This window comes from Grampus griseus (assembly GCF_964374135.1).
Source record: "Grampus griseus genome assembly, chromosome: 3".
Classification (NCBI taxonomy): Eukaryota; Metazoa; Chordata; class Mammalia; order Artiodactyla; family Delphinidae; genus Grampus; species Grampus griseus.
The window spans coordinates 94,175,375-94,183,470 of NC_139019.1; positions in this window are offsets into that span (position 1 = coordinate 94,175,375).

Genomic DNA, 8,096 nt, shown 5'->3' on the forward strand with positions numbered 1-8,096 from the left:
CCAAGCTCATAGATTGCTCCCTAGTAAAGACTTAGCTGGTGTCTCTGATATTTAAGAGAAAGTCAAATGGGCACATTAATTCATTATTCTTCACAGTTCCTTAATCTATTTGAAGAGATAGACACAGAGATAAGCAGGAAGGGTACTTATTCAGACTCTTGTGAATACCCAAATCTGTGAGTACTATTAAGGCATATAATTTTTCCACAGGAGGCAATAAATTTGAAATTTAAAAATTGATGTCACCTCTTCAGAATCTTGCTGAGATTAACTGCCTACTTGATAGTGAATAAAGAACAAAACCACAAGGAAATCAATCCTGTTGGTCAATCATGTAAATCATATTTGTTTCTCAAGGAAAGAACAGATTCAGAAGCCACGGAGTCTCTCACCAATGGCTGAATGGAAAACACGGAATCTCTGGAAGCCAGGAATCCACTCCACTATATTGTCAACTCACCAGAAAGCTGTAGCCAGACCATGTTTTTCCCTCTCCAAAGTAATTTCTCAACATTGTAGAGTTAGGATTTCAGGTTATGAATATGTTATGGGGCAATATTTTAAATATGCGTTTGAAAAATGTTTTTGTACTTTAAAAAATTGAAGTTGGAGACAGTAACAAATATACCACCTTTCTTGCGAACATCAGTTCTGCATTCTCCAAAATGCAGGAAGCAATGAAGGAAGAATCTCCACTTGTAAATGGGCAAGTGGCCCTCTAACACACTCTGAGGTTTTCAGATTCACCTCTCACCCTCAAAGCCCCACCGACACCATACTGACCGCTAGGGGGTGCTGCTCCCTTTCTAATACTTCTGCTCAGGTACAAACATTCAATTGTTTCTTTTTCATCTGGAATTTACAGCTGAAATATTTAAGCAAAAACTTTGCTCAAGGGACCAGGATAACAAAAGAAAGATGAGGATGAAAAGTGATTAGTGAATGTATTACAAAACTTCTGGAAAGTCATGTTAACAGGTTTGGACTTTTTCCCAGGGCAATGCAGAACCATTGAAAAATTTTAAGCATGAAAGAAGCTAATTAAAGTTGTATTTTCAAAAGAGCATTCTGGCTACCATATAAAGACTGGATTAGAGAGGTGAAAATATTGAAACAAGGAGACCAATTGAAAGACTATTATAGTACCCAAGATAAAAGATAGTGGTGACCAGAAATAAAATAGTGTGTCTGGTGATGGCTGACTGGCACCTGTTGGGATGGGTGTAGGATGGAAGAGGATATGAGTCAGTACAGTAGGAGATGAAGAGATACTGGACAGGAACAACTGAGTAGAATTCAGAAGATGCTGTGGGATAAAGTGAAAGAGCAATTTGACTGACTGACCTGATGGATTTTCTCTGAGATTGAGGAAAGCGTTCCCTAACTGAAGCCAAGCTACTCAGCTATTCAGAGACATCCTGGTGATGCAAAAGAAACTGGAGCAGCCTGGCAGTAGAAAGCAGAGAGCTATCATTTCTGGGAAGACAAAAATGTGGCATTCTATAAATGAGCATCTCTGTTTTCTAGGCACTGTGCTAGGTGTTTGAAATATACAGAAGTCAAGCATCCTTATTTTTATTATAATTTCCTCCTTTAAAAAATCACATTATAAGACAGAGAATTGTCTTCCCTTTGCTCCATTATTTGGCACATAATAGGTGGTAAATAAATATTGGCTGAAGGGATGGGTGGATAGAGAATACAAATGATAATTGTTTGGATACAGAGCACTGTATCCAGAGCACTGTATACAGAACCGAGCTCTTTCCTTTTCTATTGTGGCAATCTTATTTTAGCCATTTGAAAATATTAGGATTATATATGTTTCATTTTCCAACAACTATATTGACTAGGTTACCCTTAATCAGATAATAATCATCATTTTCATTTGTAGGGATATCACAGTTGGAAACAAAATTGCATTGACAAATGCAGAGGAACAGTTCCAGATAGGTGGTCAGGGCGGGAAGCAATTGGAGAGAACCTTAGTTCATTTGCATTGAGCTTAACTGGCAAGGCTTACAACACATCGTGTCTTACATATCATATTATATAATTGGGTAGCAAGAACCAATAATAAAACAATGTCTTTTAGCTTAACATTGGCACCTGGAAAATTCAGCTGTTGTCTTGCTGAATGAGACAGTCGATGTGTGTAATTAAGAAGAGCCTAGTTAGGGCTTCCCTGGTGGCGCAGTGGTTGAGAGTCCGCCTGCCGATGCAGGGGACGCGGGTTCGTGCCCCGGTCCGGGAGGATCCCGCGTGTTGCAGAGCGGCTATGCCCGTGGGCCATGGCCACTGAGCCTGGGCTCCGCGGCGGGAGAGGCCGCAACAGTAAGAGGCCCACGTACTGCAAAAAAAAAAAAAAAAAAAAAGAAGACCCTAGTTAGAATTTCCTTTGAAAAGGTCATCCTCTAAGACCCTATAAACTACAAATTACTCAGGATTATACTGCTATATAAGACACATTAAACAGAAAAAAGAATACTAGTCTGTTTCTGAGCAATAGCCTCATTCTATTGTTGTCACATCCATTCCCCTAGAAATCTGGGAATTAGCCTTGATTTCTCTGTTTTCCCCAGTATTGCTTTGATTTAATGTTTTGATAGTGAGAAGGAGCTATAATAACTCCCATCTGGGGCTTCTTGCCATAATTTTCCTTTATGGATCAGAAGCCAACCTGGAAATGTTATCAATTGTTGTTATACCAACCTTATAGTCAGGAGCTGAGAAAATAACTACAGAATGTACCTTGGGCCCAGTTGGGCTTAAGGTGAAGCAGACTTGGATCAGAATCCCATTTATTACTTGCCCCTTATAAACCCCTGCTCTAACTGATGAATCACTGTGATGTTTAGAATTAGTGTTAGCTAGTTAGTATCCAATCATCCTTGAAATTAGAATTATTTCTCCAAGTGCATGATTTCCAAGGTAAATGGCCAAAATCCCTAAAAGGAAGGCAAGCTGTATGATCATGGAAAGGGATTTTCTCAAGGACATTCAACTTCTTCTTCAAAACGTTCTAGGGCTGGGTAGACTCAGGTCTGAAAGCAGACGAAGACTGTGGTTCTCTGGAGTGGAAGTTCAGGTCAGATTTCTCCCAGACTTCACCCTACTTGGAGTCTGTGACTGTATAAATCAAGTAGGACCTTGGTAGGTTGCTTACCAATTTTATTCATGTGGACCCCATGAATTAACCAGAACCAGAAATCTCGGCATAGCATACCCTATTCTAGGTCTAATTCACAAACCCACTCTGGGAACTTCCCTGGTGGTCCAGTGGCTAAGGCTCCACGCTCTCAATGTAGGGGGCTCGGGGTTTGATTCCTGGTCAGGGAACTAGACACAACCCCTCCCACATGCCGCAACTAAAAGATCCTGCATGCCGAAACTAAGACCCGGTGCAGCCAAATAAATAAATAAATAAATATAAAACCCCAATAAGGCTTAGGAAAAAACCCACTCTGCTGCGTGTTACAATGGGCAGAACCATATTTTTGATGACACGCTGTCTTTAGAGACCCTTCCGACCTCACTGAGCTCAGGGAGCCCATTTTTTTTAGCTTTTCCTACCAGTCTTCTCAGCTTACTAAAGACAGCCAGTAAAGCACATTTTAATGGCAGTGGTGTTTTCCTCACCGATCTAATGATCATGGCAAGATGGAGAGTCTTCAGGGCTGAAGTGATGGTGAGAGGGTGGGTGGAAAGGATGCTTATAATACTGAATCCAACATGGATGTCCTCTGAAGTCTTTGAATTCATGCCTCCACCTCATGCAAAGGAATTTGTCCTCTTCGATATAATTTAATGCAATCAGTCATTCGTTGTAGGCTTGTATTCGTTAATCCAGTCAACACACTTTTAGGATCACAGTTGATTTCCTGAGCCAGCTCAAAGAACGGCAACACTTGCATCGAAATATAAGCTATCTGAAAATATTCCCTCCTCAACCAAGCATCTTCAAAATCCATTTTCATTAATATTCTAAAAAATTTTATGACGTGAATTAGTAAATTCCTGCAATCCCTTATCCTGTAATCCTCATTCTCCCCGCTCTGGTACTATGTTTCACGCTGAGCTTGAATTCCGGTTATCAGCCAAGCCACAGTGAGACTCAGGGGGCTTGATTGTTAGCTTTCTTCTGCAAGGGAGGTGAGCTTCCCTAGCACAGGCAAAGAGAGACGAGCACAGGCAAAGAGAGACAAGTATCTCAGAAGATTTGGGGGGGGGGGCGGTTTAGACTCTCCACGTCCTAAGTGTGTCCTAATAATTGCTCTTCTAATTGTCAGGATCCTAGTTTTTCCTGATCCTTGTCTTAATTGTTTTACTTAATCCTGATCATTTTACTTGAAAGACATAGTGAGGTTGTGAATTCAACTAATATTGTAATAAAGCAGCCCTAGAATTTATCTTTAGGTTTGATTTTCAGTGACTTCAGGCTCCATCCATCACTGGAAAGATGTGGAGTTTCATACTGTGCTTTGAGGAAAACTTTTTTAAGATTTGAGAGTGCCTTTGAGAACAATTCTCTTGCCTAGTACCCCAGAGATTTGCCCCAGGTGAACACAAACTGGAGATTACCTGTCCCACCACTGGGTACTGTTGGCTTCCCAGCCTGGAATCTGAACTTTTGTCACTGCTTCAGTTCGATTTTTTTCAGTTCGAATATGCATGAAATATACTATAATAATCATTTGGGTCGGTGAGGGGCTTGTGATTTTTAAAAGTTGAACAAAGTGCTAAGTTATTGGGCATTTTGACATTTATGCTGACTATATGTGAGCTCTTGGACTTGTCTCCAAAGGCCCTGACAAAATGATGACAGGCCATCTCTTCAGAGAATATAGCTCATCAGATTGTGTGATAACACGTGCTCAGAATTTCATCTAATTATTGCCCATCTTCAATCCACTTTAGAATATGACACACATAAGTTAAAAAGAACTCTGATAATTAATGACTCATATTTTTGTTACCTCTAGCTTTACACTGATGATAGCTTATTAAATTTCTGTGACTTGTGACATATAGAATCTGATCCCCATCAAGAAAAGGCACAGAGGGGGCTTCCCTGGTGGCGCAGTGGTTGAGAGTCCGCCTGCCGATGCAGAGGACATGGGTTCGTGCCCCGGTCCGGGAGGATTCCATGTGCCGCGGAGTGGCTGGGCCCGTGGGCCGTGGCCGCTGGGCCTGCGCGTCTGGAGCCTGTGCTCCGCGACGGGAGAGGCCACAGCAGTGAGAGGCTCACATACCGCAAAAAAAAAAAAAAGAAAAAGAAAAGGCACAGAGGGGTTATGTAATGCATGCCACATAATCACCTCCAGAATATAAATATGATTAGACAACCCCACACTGACCTTTCTGAAGAGATAAAAGAAAACGTTCGTTGGCCATGCCCAGATGGCATCACTGGCTATCTGCCCAATATATAAATTTCTTACCATACAGCTGACTAGGTAAGAAGAAAAAAAAAATCTACCAGTAATTTGACAAACATTATATATAATACTGAGTGTTCATATTTCGTATTTTAGGTAGTCACTTAATTCAGATGGCAAATAGGCTCATCTTTAATTTTGAGACTTGTGATTTTCTTTGTGATAAAAATGAACCCATTCCTGGTTCCTCACTCACTGGTTACATGTGATGAAGTAGTTAATCTTGAGGGTGGGTGAAATTACTGAGCTTTCCTAATGCTAAACCATAATAAATTTTTATTTTATTTTGCTTTCAGTTTTATTTTATTTTTTTAACATCTCTATTGGAGTATAATTGCTTTACAATGGTGTGTCATAATAAGTTTTTAAATGGCTTTTAAAACAGGGCAGGGATGCAGTTTCTGAGTTAGGCTCCACCATATGTATGTATATATTTGGCCTGAAAATTCACTTCAGAGACAGGACAAGGAAAAAAAAAATGACAAGGTAGTGTGTCAGAGGTGAAGATGACAGAGAAAGGGCTAGGGTCTAGATAGTAATCTCACATCAGCTTTCTTACTACACAGGAATAAAAGAGAATATATTATTTTTATATCACTGTGGTCTATGTTGTCTATATGTGCTACTATATAATACTGTGTTTTCCCTAAGCCCATACATAATGATGCTTTTTATGTTTATACTTTTATAAAGTATAAGTTATACTTTTATAAATAAATAAAAGTATAACTTATACTTTTATAAATAAGTATAAAGCCCATTTTATACTTATTTATAAAAAGAAGCCATGTTTCTAAGGACTAAATGCAAGAATAAATACTACAGTAGGTAGACTAGCTCAGGGGGCAGAAATCAAAATTTCCTGAGGAATTGTGATTACAATGTGAGGTCCTGCCACAAAATGTGACAAGGAGCTGCAGAGAGCAGAGAATTGTAAATCTTTGGGGAAGGTGGTATGGAGAATTAAGTTTGGGTATGAGATGCAAACCGAAGCCTATGCATGAGGGGCAACCGTGAAGTGACGTGTCAGATTAAACTCATGTGCCACACCTAAGTGTGGTCTCCTCCACCCTCAAAATTGTAGCCTAAGGAATGCTTCACAGTGCAAAAGATTCTCTGTAGGGCTCCTCCTTTGTGACTACCCAGAGCGTATTCTTTTGAATTTATGGGCATGGAAAAATTTTAAAGAGGAAGATGCTTTTTAAGAAATAACCAAATATCATTGGAATGTGGACAATTTAACTGGATAGTGCTATTGTTTAGAAGAAGGGGAAAGAGAAAGGAGATAATAAAATAATAAAGATGATTTTCTTGCATATCTGATAAATTAATTTTAAAATAATTACATTTACAACTTATATATGCATGCTCCTATGTGTACTGCACATCTACTCAAACATTTATATTTATATTGATATAACACTACATTATGATATATGACATTGATATAACATTATATTATGATAATGATATAACAACATTACATTAGTTCTGAAAACAGGAAAAGTAATTAATTTCAATTTGGACTATAGGTTTTATGTGATTGATTCACATAGAGTATGTTCACAGCGCCCCTGTCAACTCTGGGGATGGATAAAAATTATAGAGAAACAAAATACATGGAGAAAGCATGAAACTTCGTGTAAAAACCATAACTAATGGTAGCTTTAACTGCGTCAAGACAGTAACCTTGTAAAAAAGGAGCTGACACAAATCAGCTCTCAATACACCATACATGAGATCAGTCAGTGGGTGGAGCTGCCACTTAGAGCACTTACTGTGTACAAAACACTATCAATTACTTTACATACATTATCTTGTTTCTTTCTCAGAACAGTCCTATTACGTGGGGATTACTATGATTGACTTTAAATAGAGGTTTAGAGAGGTGAACTAAGCTCACACAGCTAATTAGTGGCAAAGCCAGTTTTTGAAACTGTGTCTGTGGAACGCCAGATTCTCCACTCTTAATCCTTTAAATCTTCCTTAATGTTTTTGTAAAAAGTAAACAAGAGGTATTATAAAATGGATGTGTTCTGATTACATTGAAACCATTACTCTAAAGTCTGCCCTTGGAGCAAGTGCACACATGTGTGCGCATGCACACAACACTTAGTGACTTGCACGCGAGCGCATGCACACACACACACCCCTCATCCAGATGAATGAATTCCTTCTCTCTTGCCTTTTATCATTTGTCTTCCCTCACTTCCTCCCTGTCACCCTTCCATCAGACTCTGCCTCAACCTTGCCATTACTACTCATTTCACCTAAATCCCACCCTTACTTCTCTTTTTCCCCAAAGGCAGGGACCTTGGTGTGTGTGTGGGGTAATAGAAAGAGGTCCCCCACACCCAGCTCCAGGCCATGGATCCATTTAACTCTGTCTGAGAAGTCTCATTTCCCAGCAGACTATGTGCCTCAATCCCAAAACCCTTCTCTAATCCATAGGCAGAGATGCCCCGAGTTATCTCAGTGTCATTTTCCTCTGAATTGTACCATCTTCCTTTAGATCCTAGGAGGCATATCTTCACCATCTGTTTTCTTTTCTTAATGAGGTTAGGAGGGAACACATGGGAAGGGGTGCAGGAGGAAACCTTTGCTACACTTAGATGGTTTCTAAAGTGTGTTACACTCCTGGATAGAAATAAGCCTGTT